At 40.6% G+C, this 22313-nt stretch overlaps 1 protein-coding gene across 1 annotated transcript in view; it reads left to right on the top strand.

Annotated features, from left to right (window-relative positions):
• Window positions 1-22313, top strand: part of MYO5A (myosin VA) — a 223820-nt gene that overhangs the window by 53724 nt on the left and 147783 nt on the right. The gene's annotated exons all lie outside the window — the stretch shown is intronic.

Here is a 22313-nt window from a genome sequence, read left to right as displayed (position 1 = left end):
AGTGGGTGGGGAAAGAGTGCTGAGTGCTGGGAATGGATTTTTCAGAAACGTCTAGGTGCGTCTTGACTGCTAAAGGCCTCACGCACAAACTTTTTTATTGCTAGGTCTCTACTATCACCCAGGTGTCACTTTTTCCATTTTCTACACCTGGGACTTCTGCCAAGGCATTGCCATCATCAACGTATCATAAATGAATTCACAGTGCTTGCCATACCCACAGTTCCTTCTAAGGGCAACTGTCCTCACCCTCTAGGACTCCTGCTGAGGAAACACATGACCCAGCCTCTCTGGCCAAGCTGACTAGACCAGGGGAGGACCTGACCCAAGTATAGCTCACTCATAGGCCAACTAGGGTCATATGTTGTTGCCTAGTCTCAAAAGTTCAGTCTAAATAGAGGCAGTAGGATTTAACTGAGCCCTTCAGATGTTCTGTTTTGGAAATCACAACTGAAGAGGAGAATAAAAAAGATAAACTAGACAAGAGTGTTGTAGACACATGGGCAATAATGACCCCCTTAACAGTGGTACATAAGAAAGGCCAACAAATCCCTACTGCTGAGCTTCCTGAGTCTGCCTTGGAATCAACACTATGTGTCAGTTTTGGCCTCTGTGAGACTCAGCCCTTCTTTAGTTCCTTATCCTTTTATTTCCCCTGTATTCTTAATACTGTATGCTCTTCCTGTTCTTCACTTGAATGAGCTTAAGTGAGTCTCAGCTTCTCGTAATCATCTGGCACCAATTATAGGCCCTTAGATACCTGGAGGAATAAAAACAGGTAGGTGGTCCAGGGGTGTCAGGGGTCAGAGTCACAATTCAGGGCCAGGGATTAGGAACCTGGGTCTTAGGCTCCCAGCCTTGAGCTGCTTCATCTTCTATACTAATGGACTGTGTCATGTTTTTGTTTTTTGTTTTTTTAAATTTTAATTTATTTATTTTTGGCTGCATCGGGTCTTCGTTGCTGCGCGTGGACTTTCTCTAGTTGCAGAGAGCCAGATCTACTCTTCGTTGAAGTGTGTGGGCTTCTCATTGCGGTGGCTTCTTTTGTCATGGAGTACGGGCTCTAGGCGCGCAGGCTTCAGTAGTTGTGGCTTGCGGGCTCTAGAGCTCAGGCTCAGTAGTTGTGGCGCACGGGCTTAGTTGCCCCGTGACATGTGGGATCTTCCCGGACCAGGGCTCGAACCCATGTCCCCAGCATTGGCAGGCGGATTTTTAACCACTGTGCCACCAGGGAAGTCCTGTCATGTTTTTTTAAAAAAACAGATTTTACATTTTAGAGAAGTTTTAGATTCACAGCAAAACTGAGCAGAAAGTAGAGAGTTCCCATATACCCCTCCCCACACACATGCACAGCCCCCTTTTTAAGTAAAAAATAAAAAATAAAAAAAGATATACTGTGAACAAAAAGTCAGTGTTAGAGACATCAAAAGGTTAAATTTCACCTTGTTGAGTTGTTTTTTTCCTCTATTTTATTTTTATTTTTTATTTTATTTTTTGGCCACGCCATGCAGCATGTGGGATCTTAGTTCCCCGACCAGGGATCGAACCTGCACCCCCTGCATTGGGAGCACGGAGTCTTAACCACTGGACCACCAGGGAAGTCCTGTTGAGTTGTTTTTGATGTAAGTGTGATGAAAGATTTTTAGAACTTATGACCAGTAGTTATGGTGTCTTCTGCCCCTTAACCTCATTGCTTCTGTTTTCTTATAGAAAATCTATTCTGGCTCAGAGTTCCTATTGTTTTCAATATGGAATTGTTAGAGTATAGGTTGTATTAACTTCCTTTTCTCCCAGCTCTGGGTATTCTCTTGCCTTCTTCAACAGCAGCAGAGGACTCAAGCCCACTCAAAAAACAACCATCAGGAATAATATGAGTTCTCTTCCTTCCCAGTTCAGGGTTTCCTCCATGTGATGCCATGAGGAAAGACAGGTAGAGTTACAGACACTTGATTTATTTATGTGGGCTGTATCTAGGCCAGTGGGAGAAAAAAGACACGGTTGCCATATCCAAGAATTTTTCAAGCTCACAGATCCTGAGCATCCCCCTCTTATCTTTCTCCATATGATCTCAGCCTGTATCTTCTGTACATACACCACCCCAGCTCTTCCCTCTCTTGTGGCCATAAGAATATCACAACTGTGCAGCCGCTTTCTCTTTATTATGCCTGCAGCTCCAAGTATCATGCTGAGTGAGCCATCTTCTTGCTGACTGCCTCATTTTCTTATAATTCTATTGATGCATTATATTCTGTTTCTACTAACAAAATGAATATACAAAATTTGCCCAACATGCATAACTATATAATCATACCTTTTTTTTTTTTGATGAAAGCTCTAGCCAATACTTTCATCAACAGGTATTTATTGAACACCTATTATGTGCCAGGTGTGAGCTCTGAGTATCTCTCTGGTGTCCTCTCATTTCTTGTTATAATGATTCTAAACTGCTCATTATTCCTCACACGTATTTCATTTTGCTTCACATCTTCATGCCTTTACTCATGTTGTCTCTGTCTGGAACACGCTTCCCCCATTTGCCTAGGTAATTCCTTTTCGTCCTACTACCCCCTATTCAGGTGTCCCCTCCTTCAGGAAGCCTCTGTGTGCTCCATTCCTTTGCCCAAGATGAGTGAGGTTTGCCTCCACTGGGCTCCTGTGTTGTCACCTTGTGCATACCTCCACCACCACCCTTACCACATCAGCATGACCATGTCTGTGTCCATCTCATCAGCAGACCCTTGAGGGGAAGGCCAATATCTTACTCATCTTTGTTTCCACAGTTCTTGGAACAGTGCATGGAATAGAATGTACACATAATAAACATTTGTGGAACCAAACAGAAAATCTTGTAGAATCGCTAGGTAATCCATGGTTGCATTCAACATTATTTCTTATTGCTAGAGACCGTTTGCCCAAATCTCCAGCAAGGACAACACTAGCATCCACTGCAACAATATGCAATCATGAATTATAGGCACACCAGCTTTTTTTTTTTTTACAGGTGAATTTATTTATTTATTTACTTTTGAATTGGGGTATAGTTGTTTTACAATGTTGTGTGAGTTTCTACTGTACAGTGAAGTGGAGTTCCCTGTGCTATACAGCAAGTTCTCATTAGTTATCTTTTTATACATATTAGTGTATATATGTTAATCCCAATCTCCCAATTCATCCCACACACACACCCCTTCCCCCTTTGGTGTCCATACGTTTGTTCTCTACATCTGTGTCTCTATTTCTGCCTTGCAAACTGATTCATCTGTACCATTTTTCTAGATAAATGTTCTTAAATCTAGTGCTGGTCTCGACCTCTGAAGCCAGTCAGTGGGCATGATTATGAAGATTCTTAATACAATGAGTGTGTACAGTGTGGTCCATAGCACAAATGCCATGGCTCTTGCAGACCCTCCGGTACCCCCAAGTGGATAGGTATAAGGCAACCCAAGCATAAGCCTAGCTACCAGTGCAGATGCTATATCCCAGGACCTAGGTCTGTGCCTCGTACAGAGTCGGTACTCAGTAAATAATTGTTGAATAAACAAATACTTTTGGATAAATGGATTTAGTTATATGTGAAGGAAGCTATGATTAGTCCCTTTGTAGCTCTGTAGATGTTGATTGTGCTGGAGGGTTGAAGTCAAGGGGAGATGATGTGAAGGAAAAAGTTTTCTTGTGGGACTTCTTACACAACAGTCTCCAATAACTCTGTTTACTAGGGGAAAAGAGTGTAGGAAACCAGCTGTGCAATAATGAAAGAATTTTAGTTGAGTCTTGATCTTGCTTTCCTCTTGCCATCTGTGCTGCTGTACAATTTCTTACAGATCTGTTCACTGACTCAGAGAGGAGGTTGAGGGGAGAGGGACAGGGGGAACCAGAAAGAGCCATAGGACTTGGGCTCAAGGCTTCCTGCTGCCGGGCCTGGGTTTAGCCAGCTTTGCAGTCTAGATATATTGCCCTTGGAATTTTACATTTCCTTGTGAATGAGATGTTTGGGCCAAATGAGCTTTAACCTCTCTTCTGGTTCTGAAATTTCACACTTTCTATGGGGTTTGAAAGAGGGGATTTCCTAAATTCTGCAGATGTTTCCTGGGTGGGTTAAAAGCTGAATGTAAATAGATCAAATTGTAGATGGTATAGTGGAGGTTCTTTGAGTTTTAGGTAAAGACTCTGTAGTTGTTTAACAATTAAATTTCCGTGGTGATTAGTATTTAGTTCTTATTTCTTCTCACATGAAAAGTAAAATAAACATGCTGTAGAAAATTAAAGGAACCAATTTCTTTTCCTGTCATAATCCCAATTAATTATTAGAGCCAACACTGTGATTGATAAGAAAAGATAGACCTCATTTATGTAAATGACAAATTTGAACAAAGTGGGTAACCTTTTTTTTAAGACACTTTTTTTGTTAGAGCAGGTTAGGGTTCATAGCAAAATTGAGTGGGTGGTATAGAGATTTCTCATATACCCCCTACCCTCACACATGCACAGCCTCCCCCATTATCAACATCTCCCACTAAGGTGGTACATTTGTTATAGTTGAAGAACCTACATTGATACTTTATAATAACCCAAAGTTCACAGTTTACACTGTGGTTCATTCTCAGTGTTGTACATACTTTGGATTTAGATAAGTAAATCATGACATATAGCTATCATTATGGTATCATACAGAGTTTGGGTTTTTTGGTTGGTTGGTTGGTTGGTTTTTTCTTAAACTGCCCTAAATATCTCCTGTGCTCTGCCTGTTCATCTCTCCCCACCCCCATCCCTGGCAACCACAGATCTTTTTATTGTGTGTACCTGTAGTTTTGCCTTTTCCAGAATGTCATCTAGTTGGAATCATACAGTATGTAGTCTTTTCAGATTCCTCATGCCTTTTCATGGTTTGATAGCTCATTTCTTCTTAGTGCTGAATAATATTCCATTATCTAGAGATATACCAGTTTATTTACCCATTCACCTACTGAAGGACATCTTGGTTGCTTTCAAGTTTTGGCAATTATGAATAAAGCTGCTGTAAACATCTTTGTGTAGGTTTTTATTTGGACATAAGTTTTCAGCTCCTTTGGGTAAATACCACAAAGTGCAATTGCTGGATCGTATGGTAAGAGTATATTTAGTTTTGTAAGAAACCACCAGGCTTTCTTCTAAAGTTGCACTACCATTTTGATTCCCACCAGCAGTGAATGAGAGTCCCTGTTGCTCCATATCCTTGCTAACATTTGGTGTTGTCAGTGTTCCAAATTTTGACCATTCTAATAGGTGTGTAGTGATAGCTCATTGATATCTTAATTTGCATTTCCCCCTTGATGCATGATGTGGAGCATCTTTTCATATGCTTATTTGCCATTTGTGTATCTTCTTTGGTGGGGTGTCTGTTAAGGTCTTTGGCTCATTTTTTTTTTTTTTTTTTTTAACATCTTTATTGGAGTATAACTGTTTTACAATAGTGTGTTAGTTTCTCCTTTACAACAAAGTGAATCAGTTATACATATACATATGTTCCCATATCTTTTGGCTCATTTTTTAATCAGGTTGTTTATTTTCTTACTGTTGAGTTTTAAGGGTTCTTTGCATATTTTGGATAAGAGTTGTTTATCAGATATGTATTTTTACAAATATTTCCCCCCAATCTATGACATGTCTTCTCATTCTCTTAACATTGTCTTTCACAGAGCAGAAGTTTTAATTTTAAAGAAGTCCAGTTTATCAATTATTTCTTTCATGGATCATGTGTTTGGTGTTGTATCTAACAAGATATCACCATACTCAAGGTCATTGTTTTTCTCCTATGTTATCTTCCAGGAGTTTTATAGTTTTGCGTTTTACATTTTAGGTCTGTGATCCATTTGAATTTATTTTTGTGAAGGGCGTTAGACCTGTGTGTGGACTCATTTTATGCAGGTGGATATTCACTTATTCCAGCGCCATTTTTTAAAATTAATTAATTAATTAATTAATTAATCCTTGGCTGCGTTGGGTCTTCATTGCTGCACGCAGGCTTTCTCTAGTTGCGGTGAGCGGGGGCTACTCTTCGTTGCTGTTCCCAGGTTTCTCATTGTGGTGGCTTTTCTTGTTGTGGAGCACCAGCTCTGGATGTGAGGGCTCAGTAGTTGTGGCACTCAGGCTCAGTAGTTGTGGCTCGCGGGCTCTAGAGCACCGGCTCAGTAGTTGTGGCACACGGGCTTAGTTGCTCCGCGGCATGTGGGATCTTCCCGGACCAGGGCTCGAACCCGTGTCCCCTACATTGGCAGGCGGATTCTTAACCACTGCACCACCAGGGAAGTCCCCAGTGCCATTTATTGACAAGACTATTTTTGCTCCATTATACTGTCTTTGTTCCTTTGTCAGTTGACTACATTTATGTGGATCTATTTCTGGCCTCTCTATTCTGTTCCATTGATCCATTTGTCTTTTCTTTCACCAATACCCCACTCTTTTTTATTACTGTAGCTTTATAGTAATTCTTAAGTCAGATACTGTCAGTCCTCCAACTTTGTTCTTCTTCAATATTGTGTTGGCTCTTCTGGGTCTTTTGCCTCTCCCTGTAAATTTTAGAATCATTTTGTAGATATCCATAAAATAACTTGCTGAGCTTTTGATTGGGATTTCACTGAATCTATAGATCAAGTTGAGAAGAGCTGACATCTTGACAATATTGAGTCTTCCCAATCATGAACATGGAATATCTTTCTACTTATTTAGTTCTTCTTTGATTTCATTAATCAGAGTTTGGTAGTTTTCCTCATGTAAGTCTTGTGCATATATTGTTAGGCTTATACATAAGTATTTCATTTTTGGAGGATTCCAGTGTAAATGGTACTTCCAGTGTAAATGAATTTCAAATTCTATTTGTTCATAGCTGGTGGTAGCTTTTTATATGGTGTGTTTAATATATTATCCATAATCATACATTCATATACACATACCGTTCATTCATGTGCCAGGCACTGTTCTGGATGGTAGACGTGCAACAGTGAGTAAAAATAGACAGGATGGAGCTTAGTGGGAGGAGAGAGACAAATAACTGTGCTAAGCACCCAAAAGGGGAGGTTTCACATTGCTATGAAGACACACAGAGCAACAGGAGCTAATCAGTCAGGGGAGCTTCTCAGAAAGAGTGCAGGCCAAGGTGAGATTTGAAAGAAGCCAAGCTGTTAATGAGGGGAATGGAGGAGAGTTCCAAGCAGAGGGCACAGATTGTGAGAAGTCTCATGGTAGGGAGAGTCTGGCACTTTTGAGAAACTGAAAAAGGCCAGTGGAGTTGGAGGACAAAAAAGTGAGGGGAGGTGTGGTCAGAGAGAAAGCTTGAGAGGAGGGCAGGGACCTGTGACTTTGTGGAACAAAGCTGGGCAGGGATGTGGGGATTGGGATAGAGGAGACAGCATATGGTTAGAACAGTCACTTTCAGAGACCTCTTTACATAAGCTTCACTTCTATGACAGGTGCAAACAGGTGGCTTTTTTTCCCACAGCTCTCTCCTACAGAAACATTTTCTTAAATCTCTTTAGGAGGACACACATAGACTAATGGAGAGGAACAAAGCCACACTGAGATGGAGTCCAAGGCATGGCCAGCCCCACTGCCCAGCTCTGGTCTCCCTTCCCCAGAGAGGTCTCACAGAGGGTGTCACTCATTCATGATTGGGCAAAAGGATGAATGTTCTAATGACAGACTTTAAGCATTGTTCACAAGAGTGTAAACCATAAATGAAAACCTGTTGACTGTCAAGCCACCATATTATATGGATATATGAATATATATTAAACAAAAATAGAATCATAAAATGATGCTGTTTTGCATCTTACCGTTTTCCAATCAACAGTAGCTTTCCACGTCAGTACATATAGACCTACCTTATTATTATTGTTTTTTTAAATATTCCATTATATATATATACCATAAATTTTTAACTGTATATTGCTATAGTTATATTAACCTTTATATTAATGTAGATATACATTAACCATTGTGATTTCTAAGTTTTCACTTTTCCAAACAATGCTACAGAACATTTTTGGAAATAATTATTTGTATTTTCTAGTATTTCATGGGAAAAATTCCTAAAGACGTTATGAGTCAAGGATGTGCATATTTTTAAAACTTGTGGTTTTATTATAAAACTAATACTTATCAAGAAATGTACAATATAGAAATACATAAAATACAAAGTCAGAAGTCTGCCTGCATCCCCGTTTGGTATGCATCCCTGAAGTATTTTACATTTTACATTGTAAAAGAAATTACCAAATTGCTGTCTAAAAAGGTTGTGCCTGCTTATCCTATCACCAATATGTGAAAATGCTTAATTGTCCACTTTCTTCCCCACACATGCTATTATCAACTCTTTAAATCTTTTCAAATCCAGTACACGTTATTTTAAATTGTGCTTTTGCATTTCTTTAACTATTAGTGAATTGGACATCTTATGTTTAATTTTTTTTTAATGATGCTTCTGTGAGTTGCCTGTTTTCTTTTGCCTATTTTGCTACAGGGTTATTTATCTTTTTCTTATTAATTTGTAAGAGCTCTTTATATGATAAGGAAATTAGTTTGCTACAAAATTTTTGGGGAGCCAATTTGTATTTTGACTTTGTTTATGATGTATTTTGCCACCCAGAAGTTTTAAATTTTTCTTAAACATCTTTTGAGCCAGGCTTTTTTTCTAAATATAAAGCCTAGGGCAACTTTTTCGCTGCTTTCCACAGCTAAAAGTCAGCTAAAAGAACATTTTTTTTTAAAAAAGAGAGGCGAATGGGATAGGGAAACGGCCTGGAGCCCAGGGGTTAGTGCTTTCATTCAGAAGCAGGCTAGCAGGGTTCTTTTCCTTAGGTGATTCAATAAAAGGACATTTTTTTTAAAAAAAAGAGAGGCGAATGGGATAGGGAAACGGCCTGGAGCCCAGGGGTTAGTGCTTTCATTCAGAAGCAGGCTAGCAGGGTTCTTTTCCTTAGGTGATTCAACCAGCCTGCAAGGTGTCTTGCTCATTTGCTCTCTCAGAGCTAGCTCATTTAAGTGTCCCTCTCCTTGCCCCTGCCGTTGAACTTACTCCCAAGGCTCTTGCTTCCAGGGTAAGAATTTTTCCTCTACCTCCCAGCATTCATGAAACAATACAAACTGAACCACCCTCCCAGCCCCTGCTCTTAGGCAAAGATGACTCCCAGTCCCTCCAATGCAAACCCCATTTGCCTAATATGAATGACATTTTGGAAGCATTGTGTATATTAGATAAATTTTCTTTACATTTAAAATGTGAGTGACAGCAGTATACACACAACTTGGGGGAAGAACAACTAATAACAAGCAGAAGTGGTACAAGATATGCTTTTGAGTGTGATTAAGGAACTGCTGATTAGAACTAGGCTATTAGAAACATCTGGTTACTCATTACCCTGCTTAAACGCCTTTGATGAATCCCTATCTTCCGCAGTATAAAGGCCAAACTGCTTAACATGCAGTGTGAGGTCTTTCACATCCTGGTCCTGACCTATTTTTTCAGCCATATAGACAGTATGCTAACCACTTTTATCCACACATATTTATTGATTACTTGCCAGGCATTGTTCTAGGTTCTAGAATTAGTGGTGGTCCCTGCTTTTACAGGGCTTTCAGACTAGTTGGGGAGACAGATTATCAAGTAAACAAATCAATTTATAGGGTGGCCAGGGAGGACCTTTCTGCAAAGGAGACATCTAAAGTGAGACTTGAAGAGTAAGGAGCCAGCTGTAAGAAGAGTTGGGCTTTGAGAGGAGGATGCTCTCAGCAAGAGGGCACAGTAACAGCCTTGAAGTCAGAAAGAGTTGGGGTGTTCTAGGAGCAAGAGAAGGCTGACACAGTCAGCTCAGAGGAAGGGAGAAGACCCCAATGAGGTGATGTTAAACCCAAGGGCAGGGACCAAACTGCACAGTGCATTGTAGACTCTAGTAAAGGAATTTAGGTTAAGCCAAATGAGGTGCTTAAATCTGGGGTTTGGGTGGAATAGGGATGGTGACAATATAATGTAAAGGTCTTTAAATTTTAGCTCATTTTTCTGCTAACAACTCGTCGACGTGAGTATTATTAGTAACTAGTTTTATATGGTAAGGTCACTGAGGAAGGAAGTTGGGTAATTTGCTCAAAGTCTTCCAACGCAGTTGAAGTATTGAGCCACTGGATCTGTCTGACTCCAAAGCCGGTGTGCTTAACCTTGACTCTAAATTCTCTATTGTCTAATTGCTTTATTTTGTAAGTGAGAAAATTGAAATTTAGAGAGATTAAAAGTAAGCAAGAATAAGGCACTGTTCAAAAAAATTGGACTCTTCAATCTGAAAGGATAAAGAATGAACTTTTTATCTGGTGGAATCTCAGAAAGCTGTGAAACACAAGAAGAGGGCAACGTAGACTTATTCACTGTATACATAAGAACTTGGGGGTATCTTTTGAAGCCTCAAAGAAGTAATTATAGGTCAAATAAAAGGAAGTACTTTTTATACTGTGGATAGTAAATAGAAGAAGCTGATTATCCCAGATACAGATTGAAAATGAAATAAATTTAGAGTAGCTTTTATGAAGGCTGTATAGTGAGATAGCAAAGCAGAATCTGTTTTGTATGAAGCATGCTAAAATAACTTATGAAATTGTCCGTAATAGAAGCTTAAATAACTAAGAAATTAAGGAAAAATGAGTGAGGGAAAACTAATTCTATGTATAATAATAAAAAAGGAAAGCAATTTTAGGTGTGATAATTTTGCAATATTTAAAAATTTTAGTTTTTTATGTATTAAGAAGAAATACATAGACTCATAAAATTTTTGTAAGAGTGAGAAGCCACTATAAAGAGATAGAAAGAAGTAATGTCCTCCTCAGTCATCACAGACAGAATAAAATTTTTATTTCCAGGGAAATCCATTTTGATCAGCTAGAAGGGTGTGGTCACATCAGTGCCAGGACCCCAGCTTGACGTCTGAGGAAAAAGCTGAGGCCTCAGTTCTTTTACAGCCTCTGCTTCTTGTGCTGCATTTGTCTTTCAAAATATTCTCTCAGCATATGCAGTTGGAGTAACTCTTGCTTAAGAACAAATGTCCTTTATTTCATAAACTAAGAGATTTTTACAACCTAAAATAGAGTAACAATTGAATTTGAGCTTTCTCATATCCCCATTGTCCAGTCAATTCCTGTCAGTCCTGTTGAGAACCCCCAGCCCTTGTCAGTTCAGTGCTACTGATGCTGATTTGGATGCTCTTGTCAGTTCAGTACTACTCTTTAGCACCTTAAGGCTGTCACAGTTGGGGGAAGAAGAGTGTACTCTTGGTCTCTAGAAGTTTGGGAATTGCTGAGTTAGAGTTTCATAACTTCAATATCTAACGATTTCTGCTTCTTGGTTTTCTGGTAATTGTCTCACCATGATCAAGGTGCAAGCATGGCCAGCAGCTGGCCTGAGTCCAGCAGCACTTCTTCGGTGGTTCTCTTCCTTTAGGGTATCTCTGGGGGCACCTGCCTCCTTGGTACTCATCACACACCTAGCTGCACTTTCAATATATCAAATGAACACTGCAACCTTATATTATTAGCCTAGCCTGTTGTATATGCAATTAAAAATATTAATGCTACAAAGTAGAAATTGTGAGTTTTGTTCAAACAGTTTTTAAGGGAATTCTGTTGATCAAAAGTCTACCCAGGCTATGGACAGAGGGATAGTTAGCACATGAGATATAAATATGAATATCTTTTACTAACACAGAGGCTCTTCATGTTCTGTTCCTTATCTTTAAAGTAACTTCCTGTTGAGAAATGGTATTTCATTTGGGCAAGCCAGCCTTGTATTTTTAAGTGTGAGTGACTCATGCTTGCACTGGTAGCTAATGAAATTATTTTCAGTTCTATGGCTTCTGCCATGACTGGCTTTCTGTTTTAGCGTACCATTTCTCACATTTCAAATCTGTGGAAGTTCTGTGATTCCTAAAGACTCGTCTATTCAGTTACTCATTCATTCAAGTGACATTTCCTGAGCATCTACTTTGCTAAGCATTGGGCCAGGTAGGGGGATGATGCCAATGGGTATATCATAGATCTTGTCCTGAAGGAGGTCACAATCTAGTTAAAAAGACAGGCCTGTGGGAAGATAATTACAATGGAATGTGAAAAGTGCATAGAGATAAAACCCAGAAATTATGGAAGGTCCAAGCAGGAGCCCCTACCTTAACTTGATGGTCAAGGAAGGCTTTCTAGAGGTCAGAACACTTAAACTGGGTTTTTTAAAGTGGGTTGTTTTATTTTTAAAATTCTGCCTTGGGACTTCCCTGGTGACGCAGTGGTTAAGAATCTGCCTACGAATGCAGGGGACACGGGTTCCATCTCTGGTTCGAATGCAGGGGACACGGGTTCCATCCCTGGTTCGGGAAGATCTCACATGCCGTGGAGCAAATAAGCCTATGCCCCACAACTACTGAGCCTGCACTCTAGAGCCCGCGAGTCACAACTACTGAGCCCGCGTGTCACAACTTCTGAAGCCCGCGTTCCTAGAGCCCGTGCTCTGCAACGAGAAGCCACTGCATTGAGAAGCCCGCGCACCACAACTAAGAGTAGCCCCCGCTCGCCGCAACTAGAGAAAGCCTGAGTACAGCAATGAAGACACAACACAGCCAAAAATAAATAACTGAGTAAAGCAATGAAGACACAACACAGCCAAAAATAAATAAATAAATAAAATAAATTAAAAACAAAAAATCTACAATGGGAAGGACTTGGAGTAGAAGAATTTCCTGAAAGTAATGATTATGAAGCACTGACAATTATAATGATTATGAATCACTAAATTAATAAGGAAGACTGTAAAATTTTTTTTTAATTAAATAAAATTCTGCCTCATTCAAGAAAGGCTATAAATTTCCTTTAGACAAATTTGAAAAAGTAGCAGAAAAAGGGAAAAAAGGCAGAGATATAGCGTCAGAGATGTGGGTAAGAACAATGTGTACAATAATAACTGTCATATTTATTGAATTCTAACATTTACAATGGTTTTCACATTAGGAATGTATCTTATTATTGATGGTGTCTTAGATGTGATGGAACAGGCAATTCATTTATTCAGTAGGTACTTATCAGACACCTGTTACAGGTAAGACAATATGTTTAGCTCTGGGCATCAGTTTTGAGCAAAATAGACCGAGTCCCTGTCACCGTGGTCTTTATAGTGAAGAAAAAGTACAGGATTATGTGAGAAAGCATTAGCAGCGGGGCTTAATTTAGATGGAGAGGTCAGGGAGGGTCTTTTCAAATAACAGATACTTAAGCTGAGATGTGAAAGATTAAGTAGAAATCAGTCACATAAGCAGTGAAGCTAAGGGTTCCAGGCCAAGAGAAAGCATGAGAGAAGGTCTTGAGGCTTGAGGTAGCATGAATTGTTTAAGCGGTTGAAGGAAAACCAGTGCAGATGGCTCTTGGTGGGGTGAAGAAAGGGGATAGTAGGGACTGTCATGAGATGAGGCTGGTTCTCCAAAACCTTCTGGAGGAGGTGCCAAATAATACAAGGCTCTAGAGGTTATGTGAATGTTTTATCCCAAGTTATTAAGGATTTTAATAGTTATGTGAATGTTTTATCCCAATTTACTTAAAATGATTTTTCAAAGTAATTTAATATTTTATTTATTTATTTATTTGTTTTTGGCTGTGTTGGGTCTTTGTTACCGCGTGCGGGCTTTCTCTAGTTGCGGCAAGTGGGGGATACTCTTCATTGTGGTGCGCGGGCTTCTCAATGCAGTGGCTTCTCTTGTTGCGGAGCACAGGCTCTAGGCGTGTGGGCTTCAGTAGTTGCAGCACGCAGGCTCAGTAGTTGTGGCTTGCAGGCTCTAGAGCGCAGGCTCAGTAGTTGTTGTGCACGGGCTTAGTTGCTCCACGGCATGTGGGATCTTCCCGGACCGGGTCCCCTGCATTGGCAGGCAGATTTTTAGCCACTGCGCCACCAGGGAAGTCCCAAGATAAGACATTCTTAAGTCTTACCTGATGACATGGACCAGTTTAATAGCAGTTTACATTACAACACAAAGGGGAACAGTTTTGGAGTGGGAGAGGGGAGTTTCTTCTTTCTGAAATCTACTGTTTTAACTAGGGAGAAGCGAGGTGGAATGGCAAGAATGTTTGGCTTGTAGTGTAGACATAGATTTGGATCCCAGCTCTACTACTGCTTTTTTTTTTTTTGGCTGTGTTGGGTCTTCGTTTCTGTGCGAGGGCTTTCTCTAGTTGCGGCGAGCGGGGGCCCCTCTTCATTGCGGTGCGCGGGCCTATCACTGTTGTGGCCTCTCTTGTTGCGGAGTACAAGCTCCAGACTTGCAGGCTCAGTAGTTGTGGCTCACGGGCCTAGTTGCTCCACGGCATGTAGGATCCTCCCAGACCAGGGCTCGAACCCGTGTCCCCGGCACCGGCAGGTAGATTCTCAACCACTGCGCCACCAGGGAAGCCCCCAGCTCTACTACTTTTAAGGTCTAAGCCTTGATACAGGCATACCTCGGAGATATTGTGGGTTCAGTTCTGGACCACCACAATAAAGTGAATATCTCAATAAAGTGAGTCACAATAATTTTTTGGTTTCCCAGTGCATAATAAAAGTTATGTTTACACTATACTGTAGTCTATTAAGTATGCAATAGCATTATGTCTAAAAAACAATGTATAATACCTAATTAAAAATTACTTTATTGCTAAAAAATGCTAACCATCATCTAAGCCTTCAGTGGGTCGTAATCTTTTTGCTCGTTGAGGGTCTTGCCTCCATGTTGATGGCTGCTTGCTGATCAGGGTAATGGTTATTGAAGGTTGGAATGGCTGTGGCAGTTTCATAAGACAACAGTGAAATCTGCCACATCGATTGACTCTTCCTTTCGTGAACTATTTCTCTGTATCATGCAGTACTGTTTGATACTGCTTTACCCACAGAACTTCTTTCAAAATTGGAGTCAATCCTCTCAAACCCTGCTGCTTTATCAACTAAGTTTAAATCTTTTGTTGTAATTTCAGCCATCTTCACCAGGAGTAGATTTCCCTCTCAAAAGAAAATACTTTCTTTGCTTCTCCACAGGAAGCAACTCCTCATCCATTAAAGTTTTATCATAAGATTGTCCTAATTCAGTCACAACTTCAGGTTCCACTTCTAATGCTAGTTCTCTTGCCATTTCTACCACATCTGCAATTACTTCCTCCACTGAACTCTTGAACTCCTCAAAGTCATCCATGAGGGTTGGAATCAACTTCTTTTAAACTCCTGTTAATGTTGGTATCTGACCTATTCTCATGAATCACAAATGTCCTTAATGGCATCTAGAATGGTGACTCCTTTCCAGAATGGTTCAATTACTTTGCCCAGTTCGATTAGAGGAATCACTGTCTATGGCATTGAAAAGTATTTCTTAAAGAATAAAAAAAGTATTTCTTGGGACTTTCCTGGTGGCGCAGTGGTTAAGAATCCACCTGCCAATGCAGGGGACATGGGTTCGAGCCCCAGTCCAGAGAGATCCCACATGCCATGGAGCAACTAAGCCCGTGTGCCACAAATACTGAGCCTGCGTGCTAGAGCACGCAAGCCACAACTACTGAGCCCACGTGCCACAACTACTGAAGCCTGCGCACCTAGAGCCCATGCCCCACAATAAGAGAAGCCACCACAATGAGGCACCCGTGCACCTCAACAAAGAGTAGCCTCTGCTTGCCACAAGTAGACAAAGCCTGCCTGCAGCAACAAAGACCCAATGCAGCCAAAAATAAATAAATAAATAAATTTCTTAAAAAAAAAAAAAGTATTTCTTAAAGAATAAGACTTGAAAGTCAAAATGACTCCTGATCTGTGAGCTGCAGAATGAATGTTGTGTTAATAGTTATGAAAACAATATTAATCTTGTTTTACATCCCCATCAGAGGTCTTGGATGGCCAGGTGCCTTGTCAATGAGCAGTAATATTTTGAAAGGAATCTTTTTTTTTCCTGAGCAATTGGTCTCAACAGTGGGCTTAAAATATTCAGTAAACCATGTTGTCAACAGGTGTGCTGTCATCCAAGCTTTGTTCTATTTATAGAGCACAGGCAGAGTAGTTTTAGCATAATTCTTAAGGACCCTGGGTTTTGGGGAATGGTAAATGAGCACTGGCTTCAGTTTCAAATCACCATCTCCACTGGCCTCTAACAAGAGAGTCAGCCTGTCCTTTGAAGCTTTGAAGCCAGGCGTTGACTTTTCTTTAGCTATGAAAGTCCTAGATGGCATCTTCTTCCAAAATAAGGCTGTTTTGTCTACACTGAAAATCTGTTGTTTAGTGTAGCCACCTTCATTATCTTAGCTAGATCTTCAGGATAACTTGCTGCAGCTTCTACATCAGCCCTTGCTGCTTCACCTTGCACTCATGTTATGGAGACGGCTTCTTTCCTTCAACCTCACGAACCAACCTCTGCTAGCTTCACATTTTTCTTCTGCAGCTTCCTCACCTCTCTCAGCCTTCATGTAATTGAAGAGAGTTAGAGCCTTGCTCTGGATTTGACTTTGGCTTAAGGGAATGTGTCTGGTTTGATCTGCCTTCCAGACACTAAAACTTTCTCCATATCAGCAATAAGGCTGTTCCTCTTCCTTATCATTTGTGTGTTCTTCGGAGCAGCACTTTTAATTTCCTTCAAGAACTTTTTCTTTGCATTCACAACTTGGCCAACTATTTGGTGTAAGTACTTTCAGCCTATCTCAGCTTTTGATGCACCATCCTCACTAAGCTTAATCATTTCTAGCTTTTGACTTAAAGTGAGAGGCCTGCAATTCTTCCTTTCACTTGAATACTTAGAGGCCACTATAAGGTTATTAATTTGCCTAATACCAATATTGTTGTGTCTCAGAGAATAGGGAGGCCCAAGGAGAGGAAGAGACAGGGAAAGAGCCAGTAGTTGGTGGAGCAGTCAGAATACACACAACGTTATCATTTAGGTTATCATCTTATGTGGGTGTGGTTCACAGCACCACAAAACAATTACAGTAGTAACATCAAAGATCACAGATCACCATAACAAATATAACAATAATGAAAAAGTTTCAAATATTGTGAGAATTATCAAAATGTGACACAGAGATGAAGTGAGCAAATCCTGTTGGAAAATGGCGCCAATAGACTTGCCTGAAACAGGGTTTGCCACAAACCTTCAATTTGTAAAAAAGCCATATCTGCAAAGTACAATAAAGCAGAGCACAATAAAATGAGGTATGCTTGTATCTGTTAAAAAGCTGCAGCAGGGGCACAGGACGCTTTTTCTCTTTACTTCCAGCCCTACTCAGAATGCACCTTGTGTTCACCCGAGCCGTTCTTTTCTCCTTCCCCCATTTTAGTGTGACCCTCTTTCCCTGCTCTAACCCCTTGGCCTACCTTTCTTCCCATCTATTCCCCCCTTTGCTGCTCCAGGAGATGGCTGGTAGAAGTGGTGGTCACAACACCTCTTTGCCTTCTAAGTAAAGAATTTGTGGTGGGATTGGAAGTGGGGCTCTCTGTTCTGGAAGTGAGGTATAGCTTCCACTCTAAATACATGAATTATGAAGAGATGGAGGTTTGTGGTGGGGGGAGGAAAGGATGTTTCATTACTTCTGTACTCCTTTCATGTCTGGCTCTTTTTCCTTCTGTCACACCAAGATTTCCTGTATAACTCAACTCTCCAATGTCACTTTCATCTTTCTCTACTTCTGGAAATTATAGACCCTTTTAGATGATTCTGGGAGCCTCTGGCCAATACCTCTTTTAATCTACCCTCTTAGAGTATAATGTCTAAGGCCAGGAACATTTATATAACAAAAGTTTATTAAGAAATTGTTAGGCAGGCCCTGTGTTAAGTGCTGAAGAGACAGAGATGAATAAGATGCACCCCTCCTCTCAAGGAACCTACGGTCTACCGAGTGAGATAGGCAAGCAAAGTCATCATTTAGTGGGATAAGGATTCTAGAGGAAGATTGTATGAGGTAATGAGGACATTGAGAACAGAGTGCCAAATGATGATGGTAAGTCAGGAAAGTCTTCTTAGAGAAGGAGGTACTTTAACACAGATGTGAAGAATAAATAGGAGTCTGCTGTCTGAAAGGGGGAGGGATTGTGTTTCAGATGGAGGAAATAGCCAAAGCAAATGTAAGGCAGCAGGGCTTATTCAGGATACTGCAAACCCATAGTTTGGCATGACCAGACAATGGCAGTAGTGATTGAAAATGGAGAGAAAATGAAATGTTTAAGACTATATCCCACTGAGGAGTAATGTTCTATTTCTGAACCTAAGTGGTGGGTATATGGGAGTTCATTTTATCACTCTTTCATTCAACAGATATTTGTGTGTGAGTGTGTGTGTGTGTGTGTGTGTGTGTGTGTGTGTGTAATTTTTGGAAGCCCATTATGTGCTTTAGCATAGTAGGAATAGAAAATTCCATAGAATTTTCTACCTCAAAAACATGCCTTAAGAGTTATATGAATTACTTAGTAACCATATGGAGTATCCGTGTTAATGTCAGGGTTCAGAGGAAGCGGTGTTGATGATTTGGGATTTTTCTTCTGCTTCAGTTCATAGCCTAGAGGGACACTTAGTTTTTATTACAGGCTTGTTTGAATTGTCACATAAAGCATTCATTTTTTGTGAACATTCACAATGGGGTATCAAAAATGAACCAAGCAGATTCCATGTTGCCAAGCTGCTTATGATTTAATAGGGGAGCTAGGAAAGATGTGCACATGTGCTGTATGAAAAGCAAATTACGTGTGTGGGAGTTTGGGGAAGGAGAGAGAATCACATGGGTCAGATTTTTTGGGATTCGGGGACTGGTCATTTACTGTTAGTGCTGTCAGTCTTGTTCCCGAAGTGTCTGAGGCATCAGAAACCATTACTCTTAGTGCCCACACTTTAGGGTTCCTTGACTGACAAAATGCAAGTTAGCAAAACTTCCAGTGAGTCATCTGCATTAATCAAGGACCTCTCGAGTGTTGTCCTTGTGGTAGGATACAATAAGAAAAATGCCTGCTACCTCCTTACGCACACAGGATGGGTGTAACCCCTGCGAAGCCATGCTAGGCTGAACCAGTGCTGTTTGGTGCCCCTCTCTGCACATAGCAGTGCAGGCATGTTCCCTGAACCCACCTTTCCAGTGCTTTCCCATTAGACTCAGTCAGAATTACCTCATCATAAATTGTATTGTAGAAGGACAGATGGTTTTTATTTTCCTTGAAAGCTACTATGCAACTTAAATCTGTGCTAGCATTCTTTTCTCAGATTTTGACTGTTTCCATAAGATTTAGCCCATCTCCATTTTTGCCCTTACTCTCCTTTCTAATTAGGGGTACCTTTGAATTGTCATAAATCTTTGATGTGTGTTTATATTTTAGTGTATCTATTTTAAGCCTTTTTCTCTGTTCTTCATCTCCTACAGTTTTTGTGGCTTTAGTCACAGTACCTCAGATCCCAAATCCTTGTTTTTCCTTCTACAGTTCCTACATCAGTGTTTACCCTTTCTTTGCCTACTACTCCATGAATCTCTTCCCTGAGTCTCTGACTCCTACCCCATCTCAGCTGTGCTTTGTGGCTTCAGGAGAAATCCTGAGGTGGGTCTGTGATGTTTGCCTTTGCTACCTCTCATCCCCATTCTCCTGACTTTGTTTCCTTCCCTTGTCCTACCCCTGTCTTACATAAAATTAAGACAAATACCCCACTAACTGTGGGCAAGGAGCTGAGCCAACCTCTAGGGGGCTCAAAGATGGCTTAAGGAGGATGTAGCCTAGTGTAGGAGATGGACAGATCCATAAATAACTAAAATAAGGTCTGAGGAATCATAAGTGAGATATTTGAGGGACTCACAAGGTAATGAGGGGTAAAACTAGAGCAGCGTGAGTAAAAAAGGGAATGGGGAGCGTTGCAGGAGAGTCACACCCTCTATTAGCTAGTGGAGACAGCTGGTGACAGAGCTGTTACGTGACACTGGACCCTCCCTTGTCTTGCTGGGAGCTGTGTCGGGGCTGGTTCACTTTGGCTTGGGTTATCTGTCGCTAACTGCTTCTCTTTCACCAGGTACCTGAGCAGACTCAGTGGGTAGGTGTGTCCAGCCCTATTTCTGATTCCTCCCTCACTCTTGCTGCCACATCCCTTTTCTAGATTTCTCATGGGATCTTGGGAACTTGCCTTCTTGTCTTCCTTCCCAGTCTTCACACTGGATGTGGCTGAACAAGCTTAATCCTCTTCCTCAGGGCTGATCCATGTGTATTTTCACTGGGGGTCTAAGGCGAGAGCGGAAAGTAGGGTTGGAGGTGATAGAGGCAATAGAAAGGGGCATTGTCAAGTTGAGCTTGCTCTCCGTTTCAACATCTAAGTTATATATACCTTCCAAACTGACCCAGTTCTGGTATAGTTGTTTCTGCAGAGCTACCGATCTCATTGGTTAAGATGGAAAAGAGTCATAAAAAGACAGTGGTAATAATAGACTGACTTCTGACCTGTTTCTCTTTGGATACCTTCCCCAGAGATAGAGATAGGATAAAGGGGAAGTTGGTTGTCAGAGTGATGTTTGCTATTTAAATATCTTGTCTCTGGTGAGTGTAAGGGCCTTAGCCTCTGTCTACTATCTGTAAGTGTTGTTAACACCTAGCTCTTGGAAATCTAACCTTTGGCAAAGTACCTACTCATTACTGTGTCCAAAATACTTGTGGAAATCTGAGCTGGAGCTTGCTATTGACAAAACACAAAGGTGCTTCTTTCCAGATTTAGTTGAAAATCTCCTCATGTTTAGAGCAGGTCAACAATGCTTCTACACACTCACCTTGGACTCATTTTGCTTTTCGTGTTTTCATCAGTCAGTGTAGTAGCTTACTTCATGACTCTGAATCTAATGTTTTACATATCTTTTTTGGAACTAGTAAATCCTTCCAGAGAAAGTTACAGAGATACTGGCTTTCTAAAGTAAGCTTCAGAGTGGAAGCTGTTAGTACACAGAAATGTTTATTGAATGAGTAAGATTTTAGTAATATGTACAGATATTACTCAGTTTAACGGACTGTGTAACTGAGGGAAAAGTTATGAAACAAATTTTAGTAACATATTTGACATATAACATTAGCAATCACTTCTTATGGAAAGAGCACTTAGTAACAGTCTCAACCTGTACTTATATATTGGTTATGCTTTTCACAAAGTTTCTATGTATATAAGCCCTTGAGATAAACTAGGTGAGTCCTGCTGTCATCCCTCATTTTACAGATACCTGAAATAAAGGCTAAAAGACCAATCTGGTATCCTGGGGTTAGAACCCATAACCTGGTTTAGTACGCTTTCCTCTGCAAACTGTTCAGACAAAAAGTTTGCATGAATCTGCGATAATAAGAGATAAATAAAGCAAAGAGTCAGTTTTGGGTTTTTTGTTGTTGTTGTTTTGTTTTTGTTTTTGTTTGTTACCATACTCACTTTTATTCAATTTAAGGATTGGCATTCTTTTATTCTGGGATTCTTTCAACGAATACTGAGGGCCCAGCTGTGTACCAGGTACACAAGCACTTGATATAGTGTTGAACAAGACAGATATGGAACTTATGTTCTAACAAAGTAAGAAAAATAATAAATAAGTAAACAAGAAATAACATAACAATAAGTAAATTCAGGTAGTTAGAAGAGCTCTGAAGGAAATAGAGAAAGGCTGGTGTTGGTGATATTTTCCTATGTGATATATTCCTGAAAATGGACACCAGGGTTTAGTGTACATATGTTTTAAAGGGAGATTCCTTTCTGAGGAATCCAAGCAATCATAAAACCTCTCTTCATTGTGGTGTTTGGAGGATTCATTCCTGTTCTTTTTCTTCAGAATTGACCTGAAGTCCAAAATTGGCTTAAATCCAGAGAGTGCTTAGTTGAGGCTAAAGATGTGCTGTTTCAGGAACTCCTCTTGATACCTCTTTCATGATGTTGAGGCTATGAGAGCCAGTCTTATTGCTGGGCAAATATTCCATTTTTACCATTTTCACTCATCTTTATAAAATAATGAAGACAAAATACTAGGCAACAGTGCTTTCTCAGTTTTTAAAAATTAGCAACAGAACTTTCTTCAAAGAAAATTCCAGATACCCAGTATGTAAAACAGCTGTGGCTCCTCTATTCCACACCATAATGATCCCCCATGAATACCTGAGAAATCACTAAGGCTTTGCAGAACACAGGGTGAAAACTACAATAAAAAACTCAAGGGCTTCCCTGGTGGCGCAGTGGTTGCGCGTCCGCCTGCCGATGCAGGGGAACCGGGTTCGCGCCCCGGTCTGGGAGGATCCCACATGCCGCGGAGCGGCTGGGCCCGTGAGCCATGGCCGCAGAGCCTGC

This window comes from Physeter macrocephalus, chromosome 11, assembly GCF_002837175.3.
Source record: "Physeter macrocephalus isolate SW-GA chromosome 11, ASM283717v5, whole genome shotgun sequence".
Taxonomy (NCBI): Eukaryota; Metazoa; Chordata; class Mammalia; order Artiodactyla; family Physeteridae; genus Physeter; species Physeter macrocephalus.
This window is presented reverse-complemented; position numbering and strand designations above follow the sequence as displayed.